The sequence below is a fragment of the Myotis brandtii genome, unplaced genomic scaffold (assembly GCF_000412655.1).
Source record: "Myotis brandtii unplaced genomic scaffold, ASM41265v1 scaffold494, whole genome shotgun sequence".
NCBI lineage: Eukaryota > Metazoa > Chordata > Mammalia > Chiroptera > Vespertilionidae > Myotis > Myotis brandtii.
In genome coordinates this window covers 1,074,978-1,096,763 of record NW_005368860.1, presented here as the reverse complement: position 1 = coordinate 1,096,763, position 21,786 = coordinate 1,074,978, and the positions used below count along the sequence as shown (strand labels likewise).

The 21,786-nt window shown below is 42.7% G+C and overlaps 1 pseudogene; it reads left to right on the top strand.

Moving 5' to 3' along the window:
- Window positions 1–560: 560 nt before the first annotated feature.
- Window positions 561–1,154, top strand: LOC102245345 (annotated as a pseudogene).
- Window positions 1,155–21,786: the final 20,632 nt, after the last annotated feature.

The window sequence follows — 21,786 nt, the reverse complement described above, 5'->3', positions numbered from 1 at the left end:
ATGGCCACACAGGGAGGCAGTTTTAGACTCAGTTCCAGGTCTTGGAACTCATAATGGTCTGCTCTTTTCCATTTATACACTGCCTTCTCCTTCATTAAAAGTGATGCGAAGGCCTTTGGTTGCTTTAGGCAATGATTTATTTCAAAAGCTGTTTTCCCTCCTGAAAGTTAAAATCAACGACCTATAAACCAGGCAGACTCCAACTACACCAGACAAATACTACTCTACTAAATGCCTATTACTAGAATGACCAGTAGCAACAATGATGATCTTCACAAGAAATTCATGCACCTCCCTTGGGGCTTCCTGCCTGGAATCCGGTCATTTTAAGAAGTCATTTCATATCACTGTGCATTGAACGGCAACTGCGATTGGTGTGCACAGAGCGCACTACCTGAAGGCAGCCCACTCCCTGAGCTTTGGCTGCTGAAGGCAAGGGCCATTAACTGGCCTTCCAGTTCTGCATCACAGAATTCTACCAGGGTGACCCTGAGTGAGCCCAGGGTCAAAGGCCATTGCCTGGGGTGTGCTCTCTGAAGCAGATATCTCTGGGCCTGGGCCTTGGGTTGTAAATCAGTATTGCTTACTTAACTTTCTTGAATGCAATGCTCAGTGGGGAAAAAAAAGGCAGACGACGACGCCCCCGGAGCTGCCCGTGACCAGCCATGGTGAACCCCATCGTGTTCTTCGACATCGACGGCGAGCCCTTGGGCATGTCTCCTTTCGAGTTGTTTGCAGACAAAGTTCCAAAAACAGCAGAAAACTTCTGTGCTCTAGACACTGGGGAGAAAGGATTTGGTTATAAAGGATCCTGCTGTCACAGAATTATGCCGGGATTTATGTACCAGGGTGGTGACTTCACATGCCATAATGGCACAGGCGGCAAGTCCATCTATGGGGAGAAATTTGAGGATGAGACCTTCATCCTGAAACATACAGGTCCTGGCATCTTGTCCATGGCAAATGCTGGACCGAACACAAATGGTTCCCAGTTTTTCCTCTGCGCTGCCAAGCCTGAGTGGGTGGGTGGCAACCATGTGGTCTTCGCCAGAGGACAGAAGGCCTGGATATTATGGCAGCCATGGAGCGCTTTGGGTCCAGGGATGGCAAAGCCAGCAAGAAGATCACCATTGCTGACTGTGGTCATGCCATAATGGCACAGGCGGCAAGTCCATCTATGGGGAGAAATTTGAGGATGAGACCTTCATCCTGAAACATACAGGTCCTGGCATCTTGTCCATGGCAAATGCTGGACCAAACACAAATGGCTCCCAGTTTTTCCTCTGTGCTGCCAAGCCTGAGTGGGTGGGTGGCAAGCATGTGGTCTTCGCCAGAGGACAGAAGGCCTGGATATTGTGGCAGCCATGGAGCGCTTTGGGTCCAGGAATGGCAAGGCCAGCAAGAAGATCACCATTGCTTACTGTGGGCAACTCTAAGAAATTTGATTTGTGTTTTTATCTTAACCACCAGACCATTCCTTCTGTAGCTCTGGAGAGCACCTCTTCACCCCAATTTGCTTGGAATGTTCTATAATCTTTGTGCTCTTGCCACAGTTCATTGGGTTCCATAATTTCCTTACCCCTTCCCAGTCTAGCTGGATTGCTGAGTTAAGTTTATGATTATAAAATAAAAACTAAACAGTTGTCTGTAAAAAAAAAAAAGATATTTACATCATGATTAGCTCAGGAGAGCACCTCTTCACCCCAATTTGCTTGGAATGTTCTATAATCTTTGTGCTCTTGTCACAGTTCATTGGGTTCCATAATTTCCTTACCCCTTTCCAGTCTAGCTGGATTGCCGAGTTAAGTTTATGATTATAAAATAAAAGCTAAACAGTTGTCTGTAAAAAAAAAGATATTTACATCATGAACCAGTTACAGGAATATTTGAAAACAATGGGTAGAGAAATCAGTTTAGCAGTTTAGTGAGAACACACAGTTTTAATAATTAATTGGAATGGAATGGGATGGAACTGAATGGAACAGAATGAAATTAATCAGAACAGAATGGAACAGAACAAAACAGAATAGAATAGAATAGAATAGAATAGAATAGAATAGAATAGAATAGAATAGAATAGGAGATTGCATATAGTAATGATTACATATCTATCTATCAATCTATCTATGAACTGGGACATCATGTTTAATTTATTTCCTCTTGTGGGTCATAGGCAAAAATGTCTGAAAGACCTATGTCTAAAGGAATGCCAACAAAGGGGGTTGGAGTTGAGGGTTTGAATGAAAATCCATAAGATTTGAGAACATGAGTAAATTCTACTTCTCTGACTGGGTTCTTTCGATGGCTCTTCACCCTCACTCCCTAGCCACCCCCTTCCTTGTCTGGTGTCCACAGTCACATGAGGTGATCGTACCTCATGGCTGGCCACTTATATGGCTCACCCTCTCATCTTAGGCTTCAGCTATGTGCAATTTGGGTAACAATCCAAGATCCCTAATTCCTACTGGCTTCTGCTCATATTTCTTCTACTTAGAATTCCCATACTCACTGTTCTTTGCCTTGGTAGCTCCTACTCATGCTTTCAATTGCTCAGCTAAATTGCCACCTACCCCCTCCAGGAAGCTTTCTTGAATCACTCAGCATTCATTCATTCATTCATTCATTCAGCATTTAACAAATATTCACAAAACACAGACCTAGATACTGGAGATATTATGGTCAATAAAACAGAAGCACCTGCCTTCCTGGAGTTTACATCCAGTGGATAGATGATAAACAAACAACTAAATATGTAATACATTGTCATTGATGACAAATGAAACACAGTAAGGGAGAGATTGTGTAATATAGAATGGCTTCACTGAAGGAGGAATTTTGAGCAGAAAATTGAGTTAGGCTGCAGAGCAAGCCATGAGTATGTCTGCAGGAACAGTGTCCAGAATAAGGGAATAGCGAGTGCAAAGAACCAGGAGCAGGAACAAGTTCAGTGTTCTCTGGTTGACCAAGAACTTATTATTCCTCCTTCCAGGCTCCTTAGCACCTCCTGTATAATTTTATTACATCAAATTATAATGTTTTTCTTTGCTTTCCCCCCTACTTCAATATGAACTTCTTGATGGCATCCAGGACTAATCAAATATAGTCCTCTCTACATATTTGAGTATGTGAAGAAAGAAATCAATAAATGGTTCAAAAAATGACTGACAGAATGAATAAATGAGAAAAGCTTTTCCCCCTCCCTTCTAAGAATCTTCCAGAATGAGGCTGGTGTCTATCCAGGAGGAGCAATGGCAAGGATATAGTTCACCGTCAACTATATAGACAAGGAAATTGGTACTCAGAGAAGAAAAGTCACTGTCAAAGGCCTCACTGAAAATTAGTGGGAGAGTCAGGACTGAGTTCCAGGTCTCTTGAAAGATCCAGGTTTATTTTTATTTTTTAAAGAAAATTTGTATTAATTTTTAGAGAGAGAGGAAAGGAGAGGAAGAGAGAGAAAGAAACATTGATGTGAGAGCAAAACATTAATCAGCTGCCTCCTGCATGCCCCCTACTGAGGATTGAGCTGCAACCTAGGCATGTGCCCTGACAAGGAATCGAACCAGCAACCTTAAGTGAATGGGACGATGCCCAGCCAATTGAGCCACACCAGCCATGGTGAGATGCAGGTTTAGACAAGTAGTCTTTCCATTAGTCCTGGGCTACACCCAGAAAGGAAGAGAGAAGCAGGGGAGGTGTGACTGTCTGTGGTCAGCATTCAGGAGGACTCTGAGAAATGAACACTTTGAAAAGAAAACTCTGGAAAGGAAAAAAACATTCCCTAGAACCAACCCAACAGATATAAGCAAAACCAAAAGAAGCGGTGAATAGATTGGTTAATTCTGTGAAAATTATGCCACATTAAGCTGAACCATCCAAACTCATTAGTTTGGAAAGTAAGCTGCCTTTCAAAATATAGTTGTGTTAAATCAATGTTTAGAAATTCCTGTTGGCTCTGCAAATATTCAGTCTTGTGAAAAGAGATGCTATGACCCTGAACATGTTTTCAACCATCTAAAACATGAATCCTAGAATATTCCAGCTAGAGGGAAAAAATAAACTCCAAAGTCCCCATTTCATAATACAGGGAAGGAGACAGCAATGGGTGGCCCCAGCTGTGCCCAGAACCCAGGTCTATTCCTCTCTTTTTGGGTTCTTGGGCCCCACTGTACTGCCTCTAGCCTGCCCGTAGCCGACTTTTTTCTTCTTCAATTCGGTGAGAGAAGAGTCCTTCCAATTATAGGATTGGGATTTATTAAGATAATTGAAAAGTGCTGAACTCTGTTGGCCTCCTCCCAGATTCCAAAATGTCAGAGAAAGATGTTCTCTCATCAAATTAAGTGTCAGATGAAAAGGGCTCCAGGGAATCTTAAATCCAAAGACCCTTTCTTATCTTGCTCTGTTTTTCTTTGAACTCTCACACTTTAAATAAGGCTTAATGCGAGCTGATCTCAGAAATATCCATTTTTCTCAGCACAGCTTATATTGGGAGGAGATTTGGAGATTTCTCCCAGATAATGATAAGGTTGTGAAATGTGCTCAGGGACAATAATATGACTTGGAGAGTTTTCTATTTCTTACCCGACAGTGAAAGAATTAGAATATTGTATATTTTTATATAAACTTTTAATTGTATAGTAATACTAGGTTTATTTGGGGTGTGGGGGCAAAGATAATATAGAAAGTTTCCTTATTTTTCTCACCCAGTTTCCCCTATAACTAGCATCTTACATTACCATGGTACAATTGTCACAGCTAAGGAACCAAGATTGGTAACCAGTATCAACTAATCTGTATCCTTTACTTGGATTTCACTACTTTCCTCCTAATTTCCTTTTTTCTGTTCTAGTATCCCATGCAGGAAACCATAACACATTTAATCATCTAGTCTCCTTAGCCTTCTCTGGTCTCTATCAGTTTCCTCAGACTTTGTTTTTGTTGACCTTGACAGTTTTAGGGATTACTGGTCAAAGACCACACACACTGTCCTTCAATTAGAGTTTGTCTTATATCTTTCTAAGACTTACAGTGGGTTTTTAGGTTTGGGGAAGCAAGACCACAGAACTGAGCCACCATTTTCAACACATCATACAAGGGTGCATGCAAGCAACATGACTTGTCACTGATGGGAACCTTAATCACCTAGCTGAGACATGGACTAGATAAAATAATACTTTAAAAAAAATCCTCACCCAAGGGTATTTTTCCATTGATTTTGAGAGAGAGTGGAAGGGAAGGAGGAGGGAGAGAAAGAGAATGAGAGAGAAAGAGAGGTGAGACAGACACATCGATTGGTTGCCTCCTGCATGAACCCTTACCTGGGCCATGGATTGAGCCTGCAACCTAGATATGTGCCCTTGACCTGGAATTGAACCTGTTACCATTGGTCCACGGGCTGACATTCTAACCACTGAGCAAAACCGGTTAGGGCAAAATGACACAACTTTTTAACCATGTGGTAGAAATCAACTTATTTGCCAATACTCCTCTCACTGCACCCTCCAGGCAGTTTTCAAAACACAGGAAGGATAGGGATCCCCATGCTTTGCTCCCACAGCACCCTCTGCATACCATTGTCACACTGTTTCCTATGTGCTTACTGCTTTCCCATCTGAGCTCCTTAAGGAACATGACTATGCACTTATTATATGTTTTTACCCTTAGGCTCTAGTACATAGAAGAAACTTAAGAAATGCTCATGAATAGATGAATAAATGAATAAATCAGAGCCTCATAACACTGATTAGTAGATAGTATCTCCACTTTAAAATGGGAAACTGAGGCATGGGGTTACAAGATAACTTCCCTAAGGTCACACAGCTGGTAAGGACAGAGCCAGGACTCAAGCCCAGGCCCTTTGACTGTGTCCTTCTTGTTACCATGAATGCTGATATTCTATGAATGTGAAACTCCAAGTTCTGTCTGCTACCTGGCAATGTGTGTAAATCCTTTAGTAACTGCAGGTTAGTATTAGGTTATTGCTTTTTCTTCCTCTAGGTTCAGCTGGTACCACCATTTGGGCCTCGACTCCAGGGTTCTAATTTAGTGTAATGTACTTCAGTCCAATACCAATTGTAAGAACCCCATATTCTCTCTTAAAATCTGATGCAGGATACCCTAGGAATTCTAAAGGCTTGTCTCTCTCAAATGAAGTTTTATTTTAAGAGTGTGCCTAGTGTTGGAAGACCAAATGTGATCAGTTACATTATTTGCACTCTCTATTCATGATATTTTTCTAGAAAAGCAATTGCTAGTTCAAATTTAGATACACTCAAGGGTCCCAGTTCATAAATATCAAATGTTGAGCTCTTCCTTGTTTTAGAGGATGACACAGAGATCATGAAGGTTGTTTAGCCAGATGGGGATGGAGCCGGGTCCTGAACCTGCTCTCAGTGTCCTTTCTCTCCATCGCTCCACCTCCACTATAGTTGGCTGAGTTCCAGAATACTAAATACGTACATAAATTCCCCATGGAATATGATGAAATCATGGGCCATACGGACAGCTCTTCTCCCATCTCTTCTTTGACCTCCTTTTGATTTTTCCTTTTCCTCCTCTTCCCTCTACTTGAACAAGTGCGCTACAATGAGAGAGAGAGAGAGAGAGAGAGAGAGAGAGAGAGAGAAGTGGGCAGAGTTCCAAACTCATTTTAACATCTAAACTTAACCTACAGCTAAATAGACATATGCTGGATTTTCTAGACTAGTTCCAATTTCAAGTATTCTGCTCACTCTCCCTGAAGAATTTCTCACCGTGCTAAGTGAAAACCAGGGACCTCACAACTCATGGTAAAGGGAAGTTTCAGAAGAATGGCAATGGTGGTGGGGTTGGCACTCTACATCCCTTTTGTTTTCTCTCCCAAAGTCCCAGGTCACTGATTCCCCTTTAATTGTTTGTTAAGCATCCTATCCACTGCCATCCACAACTGCCTGTCCAAGGACATCCCAGCTAGGACAGCGGTCATCAAATCGCTACACTCCCCTACTCTGCTTTCTTTTGCATGGCCTCCAAGCTAAGACTGGTTTTTGCATTCTTAAATGATTGCAAGTATGTCAAAAGAATAATAAGAGTTTTTGACATTTGAACAGGACATGAAAGTAACTTTTAATGTCCATAAATAAAGTTTTGAGCTTCATCAATTAAAATTTGTAGAAGCCAGTTTTCTCTCAATTTTGCCTCTTGGTGCACAACGCTTAAAATGCTATTTGCTATCTGGCTCTTTACATAAAAAATTGGCCTCCTCTCATTATAAAGAAAAACTGTGATGCTCTGGTTGAAAGCTCAGGCTTAGAATCAAGCCGACTTGCATGGAATTCCCAGCTGCGGCACTTTGGAGCGGGGTGACTCTGAGCACATGACCCCTCACAAGTTCACTCAGTGATTACATGGGGAACATGGCACCTGCTCTGTGATAACGCTGTCAGGATGCAATGAAATGACGCGTATAAGGCACTTCAGCGTATGCCTGGCGTATAAAACACACTCAGGGAGTGTCAGTGTCTATAGCATCAGCCCTGTCATCCTTGTCACTGCTAGGAGAGAAGTTCTTCAGAAGCTCAGTACTGAGAACCCAAACCTCTGTAAAGGGGGTCCTCTCCAGAAATGGTGGTTACCAGGAGAAGGCTGATGGCAGGGAAGCATGCACACCCCCTTTCAGGCTCCTTGATCTGAAGAAGTTGTGATAACAGAGAAACTGCAGGTGGGACTCTCGGTGAGATGCTGATCTAATAAGTTTATGCACAGGGTGGCGTCTATGAGGTTAAATCTTCACAGAGGAGGCATTTTCCTATTAACAGAGTTACCGTGCCAAGTAAATCTTCAATTATTGAAATGAGTTTAAGATGGAGGAGGGAGATTGCTCAATGATGGCTAAAAAAAGGATACACGTCTAATCTATCTGCACATGGAGCAGTCTTCCCTTAGTCCTTGCCATTTCCAACTCACATACTCTGATAGTCCCATTCGGGATCACTCAGTCACCCTGCCTCTGCTTCCTCCAAACCGCGTTTACATTACATAACACGCACTTTAATCTGTCTTAGAGAAAGCCGAAGATGCAAAAATAGCATTACAGTCTTTTCTTTTTAAATATTTATTTGCATTATAAATGCCATATAACCATGTTGCTGAAAATGCGGGGAAGGGGGGAATAAAAGAGAGAACCAATATGCCACCCCAGATCTTATTTTTCCTGAGCATATGCCCTTTTAGAGTTGTAATGTTTACATAGTTCTATTCATATTATTCAACAATTTCACACACTAAAATTTTCACCAAGTTGGTGAGAGCATTTTTTTATATTAGTTATCATCTTTATAACCATTATTCAGTCGTAAGCAGGACACAGCTAACCCAAATGCCAACTTTGAGGGAAATACAGAAAGACTCCTTTCTTCAAGCCAACACAGTCCCACACCAAGTACTGTGTTGGGTGAGACTAGATTTCAGTCTTTGCTGATCTCCTCTGGTCCTTGGTTGTGTGACCTTGTGCAGTGAACAACCTAAAGCACTGTGCCTGGTGGCTCTGGACATGTGCACACCTGCTCTCCGCATCTCCATCCCAGAGCCTTGACTATGCATCACAAGACGTCAGCTGTGGCCCCTCAGGGCTGTCCCTTCACCTGTCTTCTTACAGCAAGTGCATCTGGATCTGCTTTAAGGGTGTGATAGTTGTAGTGATGCCGAGCACAGGCAGGGGAAATAATGTGGAATCACAGGCAGGCCTCAGGAGCAAATGCCTCCGTTAAAATCCCTCTCTTCTACTGACTGTCGGACAGCGTATTTGGTCTTTGCCCTCAGTTTCTGTCACAGAGCTTCTGAAACACTTGGGATTTCCTGAGGGCTAGGAGTGTCTTTTATTATTCACAATAAGCCCCTTTTGACCACATAGCATTTATGCTAATGGGGTACTACAAGATGGGCTTCCCTAGACAGCTTCAGGACAGGGGCTGGTCACCAGAAAAACCACACCTGTGCTGAGGGTGAGAACTTTCAGCTCTTGTCTCCTCCCACCTCATCCCTGACCGCAATGGAGGGAAGGCGGGCTGGATATTGTATTATACAAATTCTTGGACAATGAGATTCAGAGAGCTTGTGAGTCGGAGAACACGCTGGGAGGGTGGTGTGCATTGGTAGTCAGCTGGGCCGACGTGTGGGTGGCCTGGGAACTCCATTTGCACTTGGTGTCTGAAGTGAGGGCAGTCCTGTGGGGTCTGCACTAACTCTAAATAGCTAGTGTCAGAATTGAATTGAATGATTGGAGAATTGATATGAAAAAAACACACACACATATATTTGGCGTCAGGAGACACTACCCAACAACCTTCACTGAGTGCCATTGACAGTTCACAGGAGAGGGGAAGAGATTTCCCCAGCGTGGTCCACGCCCTTTAAATCCCATCCCTTCACAAGCGCCCATAGTGGGGATGCAGACACACTTATCAGGCTAAATGCTCCCAGTATACAACCACCCAGGACTCATTTGGGGGACATGGTAGAAAGAAACTGATTCTGGAAGCTCTTCATAACTTGAAAAGTTTGTCTCTACCCATGGCATCTGTAAGTCACATTATTCTGCAGAGTAAAATTTCGCCCTTTTATTCCACCTCCCCTTCCAAGCTATGCCTCTTGGAGCTTGCAGGGAAAAAAAAAGGGGGGGGGGGCCTATAGCAGGGCTGCCTTGCAGGGATTCATTTAAATACTTAGCCAAAGGCCCCTGTTCTCTGTAGTTCTGTCTAGGGAAGGGAGGAGAGGAAGTTCCTTGATCTCTCAGTGACTCCAGGTTCTGCTCTTAGCTTCAGATTTTGGGATTTATCTCAGCATTTCGGGATTTATCTCTTTGCTCCTTTGCACCCTCACCTGCGCCCTCCCCACCAACCTGTATGCACCTCAAAGACAGGGTTGGCTCACCTTGCACAGCAGAGCCTACCAGCGTGCCTGGCCTTCATAGGCACCTAGTGAATCAGTGAGCAAGTTTGTGTGTGTCTGTGTTTGCAAATTAGGAATTCATGAATTAACGAGTAGATAGCTCATTGGGATAATGAGGCCCACGTTGCCGGACCCTGGTCAGGAATAAGCCAGAAAACTTTGGGAAAGCCCAAGCATACTTCCTAGCCTTTGTCTGTGCTCAGTAAATGTTACATTTCCTCCCTTCATTTCCCAAATACAAAGCTCCCATTTCAGTTCTATGGCTTTATGACATCATTACCATGTACATGTTGTTTTACTGTTGTAATTGGACACATGTAAGGGCCTCAGCTCAGTTCCTGTCCTAGTGCTCAGCTATTAGGCATGCTATGTAATACTATTGCAGGGAATTCCAGGGAGCAAATCTCTGTTTGCATTTTGTAAGCAAAGAGCTTTTCTGCTAAGAATGATTCAACACTATGTGCAGCATCTATTTGCGATTATAACAACTGGGTCTCTTGGAAAAATCAAAGGATATATAGAAGATTGTCTTTCATCTAGAGGCAGTGGGGAGGGGGAAATATATCACCATATTATAAGGATTTAGGAAGAAAGTGGCTAGGAATATCTTAATTTAAAGTAATATATGCAAACTACCCACCATTAAAGGAAGACAGTCTTTCACCCAAAAGGGAGGAAAGAGGACATATGAAATACTGCAGTCAGTTAGAGAAAGAAGCCTGGGCAGCAATGGTTCTGAAAGGGACTCCCTGCCGGAGCCGGAGCCAGAGCCAGACCAGAGCCATTTATTCTCTCCTTCTCCATGATGACAAAATTGTTTGTGTGGCCAACATATCCCACCTCAAAAGCAGATACTAAAACTATACAGCCATAACAAGTATGTGAACACAATGCCTTTCTAGATATTACACTTGATTAGGAAAAGAGAAAGCATTTTCAAGAATTGATTTTCTATTTTACTCTGTTTATGTGTGTATTTTGTGCTTTCTTTTATCTTTACTTAATGAGGAAAAGCAAAAGAAATAAGACACTGCTAAGTCAAGTTAGGTTCATTTTAGTCCATCAGAGTTTGCTTTGTTTATTTTTATTTTGTTTTGTTTTTCCCCAAGAATCAGGTAACCTAGACAGTGTTTGAAATAAGTTAAGGTGGGATTTGTTTTTCTTTATCATGGCTAACCTCCTCGCAAAACAATAACAAAAACAGGCCGGCCCTGCCCTGGGCTGTATAAAACTGAAACTTAACATCCAGGAACCAAGCTTAACAATCTTCAGATTCCCAGCCACTGTTTCCCGTGGATGGAACCACGGGGCCCTTCAGTATGGGCACCATGGAGTTTATTCTCTCCTTCTCCGTGATGACAAACTTGTTTGTGTGGCCAAGAATCAATCAAAGGAGAATGGATTCTGCTCTCATGCATCCCTCTTTGGAAGGAGCAGAATTCAAGGGGGCTCCTGGCTGGGGTCTTCTTAGCAGGAGAGAAGCCAGATTATCTGCACAGCTTAATTTTATAGCCATTACAATTACAATATGGCGGGTCTGATGCTGTAATGATCACTTCTGGGGTCTTCTTAGCAGGAGAGAAGCCAGATTATCTGCGCAGCTTAATTTTATAGCCATTAAAATTACAATTACAATATGGAGGGTCTGATGCTGTAATGATCACTTGGCAGCCAGCCACGGTTTCCCCTCTGGCTCTGGCTCTGGCTCTGGCTCTGGCTACGGCTCTGGCTCCGGCAGGGAGTCCCTTTCAGAACCATTGCTGCCCAGGCTGCCTTCTTTTGTCTGTAAACCAAAAGGCTCGCCATTCAGGCTGCAACAAGCCCAGCTCAGTACCCACAGCCAAAGAAGCAAAGGAACAGCCCATAAATATATCTGACTAAGTCATCAGGGATTAGAAAACAGAGTCTGGCAATAAATATGGTAATTAGGTAATTGGAGACTCTCCTCTCGGGGTTCTTTGAAAATGCAACCTCAGAACTGGAGTCCACTGCTGGTTTTTGCACCATTAAGGAGAATTATTATGAGAGTGGAAACTTTTTAATGGCATTTAAATATTTTTGAGTGGCGAGTTAATAACTTTTCTGTCCACACTAGGAAAATTTTAATGATGCAGTTGGGAAAAAGCCCCCCACCTGGCCCCAAACTGCTGCTGATGAAACTGGCAACTCTAGAGCCAATGCACTTCTCTGGAAGCCAAACGCAGCTTGGCTTGGGTATATAATGAGCACTTGGTGAGTGCTTAAGAGTTCGGTTCAGCTGCTATTTAGGGGAAAAAAGAAGTGGTATTTTTCTAATTTAATAGCATCGAACTTTTAATTATGTTTTGCCATTTCACAGAGGACTGCTTTGGGTTTAATCAATTTACACGTTGTGGTTTAGCTTAGTGTGTTTGCTGTATGGAGGCCTTGATCCTTCCCCTTATGTTTGGAAAAGGAAAAGAGAGGGCAGCTAGCTGTGACTTCCTTCAGGAGGTCACTCTGAACACCCAAGACTGATTCTGAGCTCCTCCTGGGCCATGGGTCTTGTCTTCCCCCCAGTGTCTTCCCCCATATCCTAACAGGGACAACTGTCTTGACATCACGGTTTTCTTGTCTTCCCTCCTCCCTGAGCTCTGAAGCTCCTCCAAAGAAAAGACCACGTGCTGTTCCCTATGGGATTCCCGGTTCTTCCACAGCCTCTGTCCTAAAATGGACTCAAAATAGATATTTATTAAATAAATGAGGGGGTCGGGCCCATAGGAATAAAAGATGCTCTCGTGATATAAAAATTCCATGCATTGGGAAGATTCCATGTTCTCTTTTCCTGTTAAGACTGTTTGCATAATCCTTGTGCTCTACTAAAATATAATCTTTGAGGAATGGAGACAAGGGGACCTTGGAATGTCATTTTCAATCTGATTAATGATAAAAATTACACTCAGACATTAAAATCTAGATTTTCTGCCCTAACTGGTTTAGCTCAATGGATAGAGTGTCGGTTTTCGGATTCAAGGGTCCCAGGTTCGATTCCAGTTAAGGGCATGTACCTTGGTTGTGAGCACATACCCAGTAGAGAGTGTGCAGGAGGCAGCTGATCGATGTTTCTCTCTCATCAATATTTCTAACTCTCTATCCCTCTCCCTTCCTCTCTGTAAAAAATCAATAAAATATATATATTTTTAAAAATCTAGATTTTCTTGTGAAATTCTAGAGTAGAGGGGGATTTGTAATACTTTTGCTTCATATTATTATTATATTACTATTATTACATTATTATTATTTTATTATTATTATTAGAAGCCTGGTGCACGGAATTTGTGCACTCTAGGGGGCGGTGGCGGTCCCTCAGCCCAGCCTGTGCCCTCTTGCAGTTTGGGAGCCCTTGGGGGATGTCTGACTGATGGCTTAGGTCCAGGCTGGCTTCTGGCTGAGCGGCTCTCCCCCTGTGGAAGTGCAATGACCACCAGGGGGCAGCTCCTGCATTGAGTGTCTGCCCCCTGGTGGTCAGTGTACATCATAGTAACTGGTCATTCCACCTTTCAGTTGATTTGCATATTAGCCTTTTATTATATATTTAAGATCCTCAGTAGATTCCGAAACACTGGAAGTCCTGATTTTGAAATCAGATCACCAAATCCCTTCAACTGATGACTGAGGTCACTGAGTCTGGAAAGGTCACATTGCAAGTTAATGTCAGCGGTAGAACTTGGACCTAGGTTTCCTGATTTTCAGGTTTTTTATCTTTTCCTTGCAGGTCAAGTCCTTAAAAGTCTACCTAGTACCTATTGTATGCCAGCACTCTGCTGAGTATTGGAAATAAAAGAGAAATAACAATAAAGCTCTTCTTTATTGAATACTTCCTATGGATATGGCACTGGGGGAAACGCTTTATATAATATACCCCTGTAACAAATATTATTATCACCAAATCAGCGAATTTTAACTTAAAGAGGTTAACTTGCCCAACAGGAAAAATCACTTGTTTTTAAACAGCAGACCCTTCCATCAAAGAATTCTGTCTAACAGGAGAGATAAGATAAGCACTGAAGAAATAATGCAACGGACCTGATTTGATGGGGTTTCTCCTCCCCCATCCTTCCTCCTTCCTACCTTTCCTGGAGCTGTGACCTTGATAACGTAACTCAAACTGGGGAGGAGACTGACTCTCTTCAGCATACCAAGGTACAGATGTGTCTAAAGGAGCTGGTCTTTGGGGAATAAAGATCTGATTTTTTAGAAAATATAATCCTTGGATGCTTGACTGATGTGGCTCAGTGGTTGAACTTGGACCTGTGAACCAGGAGGTCACGGTTTGATTCCTGGTCAGGGTACATTCCCAGTCAGGGTACATGGCCAGTGAGGGGCATGTAGGAGGCAGCCGATCAGTGATTCTCTCTCATTGATGTTTCTGTCTCTCTCTCCTTCTTCCTTCCTCTCTGAAATAAAAAAAATATATATTGTTTTATTATATAAAAATAAAAAATATAATCCACTTAGAGACTACAGCTCTGTGAAGTTCCGTGTTTTTCCTTCCGACCTCTGTCCCTCCAAACCTGAAGCCCCTGCTAGGACTCTACCAGGTACAGAAACAAACAGATGAGAAAATAACTAACAGTGAAGAGTGAACATTGTTTCAGGGTAGGACAGGGGAGTGATGGGGTTAAAGGGCTAAGGATGCTGATTTAGGAGAAAAGAAAAAGTGGGAAAGGGCCCATGAGATTACACTCTCAGATGACAAAGGTAGCAGAAGAATGTGCTTGGAAATCCTAGGACAAAACCCACAAATTCATTAATTGGAGCTCAGGGACAAGATGAATGACCTAAAACAGCCACTTGGAAATGCCTATCACTTGTGGATTCTCCATGGGTTGGGTTATGTCAGTAGATATGGGAACTACATTGTCCAGGACTCCATGTGCTCTTTGGGTTCTACCTGCTGATATCAGCATTTTATAACACACTGCTCCACTCCTTCTTTCCCATGATGAGATGGAACAGAGAGCAGAACTTTGAGGATTTTCCAGAAATGTGATGGAGCCCAGATAAAGGAGAAACTAAATCACCTGAGGATAGGGTGGAGGAGATAAAGAGGGTTATCAGGGGAGGTTTGGGGAGACTTGAGCTACCAGAAGAGTCTACACTAGCCTTTGAAAAGGGAAATCACCAACAGAAATCACAATTTGATGTTGTATTATCATTGGAGCTGATATCTCGACAATAATGTTGATGCTGAAAATTTTTGTTACTTTATGTGTTAATACATATGCATATATATTGCTATATCAGGAAATTTATACACAGTTATAGAAATGGAAAACTGCAAACTCAGTTTTTTTGTGATTTTATATATTTACCTGTATGCACTTAAAAAAAATGTTGTGAAAAGTGAGTTCAAAGGCCAAGGGGTCTGTGTCACAAAAAAGTGTAATTACTGCTTACAGAGTAAATACCAGGAATCTTGTTTTTAGTATGCAAACCTGATGTGTCTGGTATAGCGGTCCGACACTGCAGGAGACCAGAAATTAAAGAGGACATTGGCTTCCCAATAGCCTTGAGAGACGAATTCTATTCAGGGAGAATCAGAGACCCTGAGTCCACCAAGAGACTACCATTGGGAAGATCCTGGTAAGGGTTATATGTTGATGTATGTGTATTCGTGTGTGTGTTAGTGTAAGTGATTATTTGTGCATGTTTGTGTGTGAGTGCTTATGTGTGTGTTTCCAATGCAGAGGAATTGGGGATGAGATGAAATGTTGGAGAGCAAACAGTGCTTGAAAATGAGACTGTCGAGTCACCTAGGCCTAGATTTCAAGTCTTCCTCCAAAAAGTTTGTTAAGCACAGTGCAAAGAATGTCACACTCTTGAACTAAATGTGAAGTCATAAACGAGGAATGCATACCACTTAGTCACCCAACTGTAATTTATTCTCCACTTCTTACAGTCACAGTTAAACCACAGAAGCAAAGCGATCAGTGTTTATGACAATACTGGATTTATGTACATACCATGTCTCTCATTAGCCTGAAGCCCAAGCAAAGAATGGGAATAAAAACAAATGAGCTGTGAGACAAAAAGAAAATGCCAAGAAACCAGAGCTCTATGGTCAACCCCGGCTACAGAATCAGGGAACCATAGTTCCACCATCCTTTGCTTCAAGAACATTCTGGAAGGCTAATCTGCCACTCCACTGTATCAAGAGAAAGAAGAGGCTGCCAGAGATTAAGCAAGCCCACCCACAGTCTAATTTCAAGTGTTTCATTTTACCTCTTCAAGTTTTATTTCTAAACCACATTCATTTGTGGGTCAAAGGGAGCTAAGAACTAAATTTAGCATATACTTGCTGCAAGACAGCTAATTTATATACCCGATCTTACCTAACTTTCAGGGAGCTATTCTGATCCCATCAGATAGTGAAATAAGGCTCAGGTGGGTAAAGATCATGTTTAGCAGGTAAAAGTGCTACCAGCTCTACAAACCCTCGCTGACTTTACAATTCCATGCTTCTCTGCTGTGTGCTGGGAGTCTCCACAGTTGGCTGGGGAGAAAAATTACAGACTGTGTTTCTTTAAACAAAAAATCTAGTGAAATACAGCAACATACATTCATTTATCTCTTCAACTACCCCAACGCAGTCAGAAGAGAGTAAAGGGATTATTTTAGGTATACACTCTCAAGGACAAAGAGAACAGGATAGGACACAATAGCAGCAAATCTTAGATGCTGCGAAGCAGATGGATGATTGATGTGACAGTGACTGCAGAGTGCTAATCCGAAGCCTGCAGTAGCAAAGCCGGTTGTCCGAGCAGCTTTGAGCCACACATCGGTGCTACTGTGCACCTCTGAAAGCTGGAAGACTGGGGGCCGACAACAGGGGGGTTTGCTATTTGTTTTGTTCCTCTAGAATTTAAAAAAAATGTCATGGGGACACATTGATTTCTGCAAAAGCCACGTATTTAGTGTCAGAAAATGTTTGATTTAAGAAGCAGTGAAACCCCACATTTCCTTCTCTCTGAATCACAACCCAGTCAGTCCCTTTCTCACTGCAGCAGAAGCCTGGAAGTTTACTCTTAGAAGGAATAAAGCAAAAGGTTTTTGGCTTGTGGGATCCCAGATGTTGATTAAGATGGAGCGTCCATGCTGCAAAATATGATACACATGATGAGAAAGCTTACAGACTGATCTGAGACCCGCTCTCGCCACTCACTCCCTATTCAACTCTCAGGACCAGCTTCTATCCGGCAGAGACAGGAGATGGGAGGGGTCTTTGAGGAGAGGCTGACTGGCCTGGTGGTAACACAGAGATGCATCGCCCAGATCCACTTCAAGGAAAGACTGACTATATAGCTGGACCCAGTCCTGGAAAAGGTGCAGTAAAGCCAAAAGCCAGGGCAGTGTCCAGAACTTCCATTCCATGTTGCAGCCGGGTCCAGTTTAGCATTCAGGCTAATTAAACGTCCTTTAGTCCATGTAGGTGGGGGGGGGGGGGGGGGGGGAGTCCTGTCAACTCTTTCAGGTGTCTGGCTCAGCTGCAGTGACTCCCCTGGCCCAAGGTCATACCCTTCCTGGGACAGGCCGCATCCAATGACTAATGGAGATGGGGTCATAGATGTGGCCATTTCAGCCTGATATGGGACACTGATGGGGCAACTCTCTCTCTCCAGAGCACCTGGCCAGGGTACCCACGTCCAAGTTTGACGTCTTCCTTTGCCCCATCCTCTTCCCTGTCACAGGGTGGGTCCTGGGTACACATCTTTCACCCCAATGTTATCGCAATGTCTTCTTCCAGGGAAACCAACCTGTCCCAGGCCCCAAGGAATAAAAACCTACATGTAACACGGTGGTTTCCCAAAGAAATAGACAAAGCAGTACTTTCTCCAGTGAAGCCCACAGTTGAGGAACCTGAGATACACTCTTTGGCTTCTACCCAGGCTTTGAGAGCTACACACTTAAATATGAGACTCCCAAGTATTGCTCAACATCTTAGGGAAGCTGTTAGCATGAGAACTAGGATCCAAAATAAAGAGGCTCCACCAGTGGTTCTCAACCTTCCTAATGCCGCGACCCTTTAATACAGTTCCTCATGTTGTGGTGACCCCCAACCATAAAATTATTTTAGTTGCTACATCATAACTGTAATTTTGCTACTGTTATGAATCGTAATGTAAATATCTGATATGCAGGATGTCTTTTCATTGTTACAAATTGAACGTAATTAAAGCATAGTGATTAATCACAAAAAGAATATGTAATTATATATTCAATATGTGTTTTCCAATGGTCTTAGGCGACCCCTGTGAAAGGGTAGTTCGACCCCCCAAAGGGGTCGCGACCCACAGGTTGAGAACTGCTGGGCTACACAAAACATTATTCTTGTCAACATAAGATATTATACCCATGAATCAAAAGAAGTTTAAAAATATCAGAAACATAAAAAGCTCTTGGAAATGAAAATGATGATACCAGTAACAGTTATTACCAATATCTTCCACCAAAGCATTTAATGGTCAAGTTGAGATAATTTCCCAGGATCTAGAGAAAGAAAGGGAAATGAGATGAGAATGAGAAAGATGAACCAAACAAACCAGAAAACTTGACTCTGAGTCCCAGAGAAACAACATCCAACGGGCAGCAGCTCCAGAAAGAGAAAATACAGAAAATAAAAAGAATACCAAATAAATAGTTTAAGACATTTTCCCACAAAGGAAGTACATAAGTTTCCAGAGTAAAAGGGCCACTTAATTAATACTTAGCAAATGGATTTTTTTAAAAGACTCAAACCACCCAAATCAAGAAAAAAAGGGAAAGGGATTCCTACAGATTTCCTAAGAGGGGTGGAGAACAGTTTCTCTGCAAAGTATCAAGACTCAAAATGACTTTGGGCCACACAGCTTTACCAAGAGAGGCAAGAAGGAATATTTTTGAGATTCTGAGAACATCAACTCTTTCCTAGCGTTCTATACTCTGTGTAAGTCTAAATTCAGAGTGAATGACCAATACAGATGTTTTCAGACACAAAATATCTCAACAACATTCATTTAAGTCCTATGCACTTTTCTTCAAGAATGTCTTGAGAATGAGCTCCATGCAAAGAAGGAGATAAAACAAGAGAGTCAAGGAGTACAGTGGAGAAGGGATCTACTAGCAGAAACCTGGAGGGTCCAGGATGATGGTACGAGAGAGACAGAAAGATGGCGGTGTCTCAAAACACAGAAGGGTCTGAATGGGCTTCTTCAAGAAGATAAAATTCAGAGGCCCCCTTCTGTATCAGGAAACATTTGGGCAAGCAGAGACACTGAGGATTGCTTAGTGAGATGCACAGCAAAGGAAACAAATACAAAAGGCAATTACTAACTTCAGTGAAAACAAAAATCTGTGCCCAAAAGGAAACACAATCCTGGTACACTGCATGGTTTACCCATAAATAATATTTACATATTTTTAATCTTCATCCAAGGAGATGTTTTTATTGATTTTAGAAAGAGAAAGAGAGAGAGAGAGAGAGACATTGATGTGAGAGAGAAACATTCATCAGTTGCCTCCCATACACACCCTGACTAGGGAATAGAACCTGTAATCTAGGTATGTGGCCATTACTTGGAATTAAACCTGAAATCTTTTGGTGTAAGGATGATTCTTCAACCAACTAAGCCACCCAATCAGGGCACCATTTACATATTTTAAATAATGTAAACACAGTATTTACCTCACCATAATTAGACAGAATCTATGGGAGGACAGGAAAGGGAACAGCTGCATGTCTGTGGTGGGGATTTAGAAGGAGTGTGAAAGATCACTAAATTCATATTCTATAGCACATATCAGGTAAATAAAACCTAACACTGAAAAGCCAAACAGCAGTATTTAGAGACACAGACAAAGATACCCAAGAGAAGGGGCTAAAATGTTTTAAGTGGTTGTCTCTGCAAACTTGGGAAAAGGGGGAGGAATTGAACACAATTTTGGTTTGTTTTATTAAGCTTTGTAGAACTATTTGATCCTTGAAACCACATTCATGGAGCAGTTTAAGAAAAATAAAAAACTAAATTTTAGAAAAGAGCAGAGCCAACCAGACTTCCATATCTGGGACCACCCACATTGAGGTGTGTGCCACGCCAGCACGACCAAGGGTGATCCCGAGTGGGGGGGTGAAAGGATTAAGGAAAGACAGACAAGAGAATAATAGCTGGGTCTCGGTGGGACGCTGCTCCCTGATGAGGAGACAGCGCCAGCGCCCACAAGCCGTGTCTTTATTTTATAGCAGATGCCATGAGGCAAAGTAGGGGCGTGATCAAGTTGTTCACAGCATTCTCATAGTCTCAACCCTACTCAACTACATGCACCTGAACTCTAGCACAAGGCACGTGGGGCCACGTGTTTGGACCATAGGTTCAAGCTTACAACCACAGCCGTTGGCTATAATTGTGCTGGGAGGGCCCTGCCCTCCAGCTGGGACTTGCACGTGGCAATGAGAGGACGCTGTTCTTTCATTAGTCTGAGGCTTGAACCTGGCCAAAACACTGTAACCACGCCCCACAGAGGTGAATTAGTGTTGTCTTTTCCCGAGTCCCCCAGTTCCTAGTCTGGGCACTGGGCTCCATAAAGGTGCTGAATCTTGAAGATGGTGACAGATGGCCCAAACCCCTCCAGTAAAATGGTGGTCTCCAAAAATGGAAAGGATGCACAGGGGGACACATAGTAGCCAGAAAGAAGTATAAATTATCCCACAGAAATGCTGACACGAATGGTAAGATTTTTACAGTAAGTGTCAGCATGATGCTAGGTACCACAGACAGTTGCAAAAACTGTCCAAGTTTCCCTTGAAACTTTCTGGAAGGACAGTTGGGCTCCATCCTTAGCAGTGCACTGGTTTTGGTAACTGTCATCATTGGACAGAGACAGAGCCCTAGGGACCTCTGCCTGCTCCCCCCTTGTTTGCTGCCCAAGAGTGAGAGGGTAAGAATGACACAGAGAGGCCCAACATTTATTGACTCACTGCAACCAACCACCATGCAGCTTACTTCAAAAAGGAAAAAAAGAAAGAAAAAGCTAAAAGCCCACAGGTTCTAGGGCTCGCTCTAGACAGCAGAGGATATACTCTTTTTCATCACCTTTCTCCCCCATCTACTAGCAGATGTGAGTAATAGGAGGGATAAAACAAGAATGAGGAATGTAGCCCAGCCAGTGTTGCTCAGTGGTTGAGCGTCAACCTATGAACCAGAAGGTTATGATTCGATTCCTGGTCAGGGCACATGCCCACGTTGTGGGCTCAACCCCCAGTAAGAGGCATGCAGGAGGCAACAAATCAATTGTTCTCTCTCATCATTGATGTTTCTATTTATCCCTACCTCTCCTTTCCTCTCTGAGATCAATAAAAAGTTATATATTAAAAAAATGGAGAATTTAAAATAATTTTTTTCAAAGTTACCAACTTGCTTAAAGTGAGTATACCTGATGCATGGCTCATTAATTTAGAAAAACACTGCAATGTCCTTATCGGTTAGGAATGATAAGTCTCAGCTCTGAGCTAGAAGGAGGAGGTTGAAGCAAAGGGGAGAGAAAGTGCTCTGAAAAACAAGTGAAGAGAGTTTTTGTCCCACTCCAGCCCCCACTCCTCAGCACGGGAGGTTTTAGGGTTGAGTCCTTGGAAGTGGGAAAAAGAATACATAGGGAGAACCTCTTTAGGAAGGGACCAATTCCCAGGACACAGTGCTAGGAAGGGACCTAGAGAACTGAGCTAAAAATACTCTATCCTTTGGGATGGCTAAGGAAATTAGGAAGTGATATCAGATACAGCACTCACTTTAACAGATGTGTTTGGTTCTTTGTGACAATCACCTGTCATTCTTTCAGAAAACAGAGTCATTAAAGGCAAGAACAGCCTTA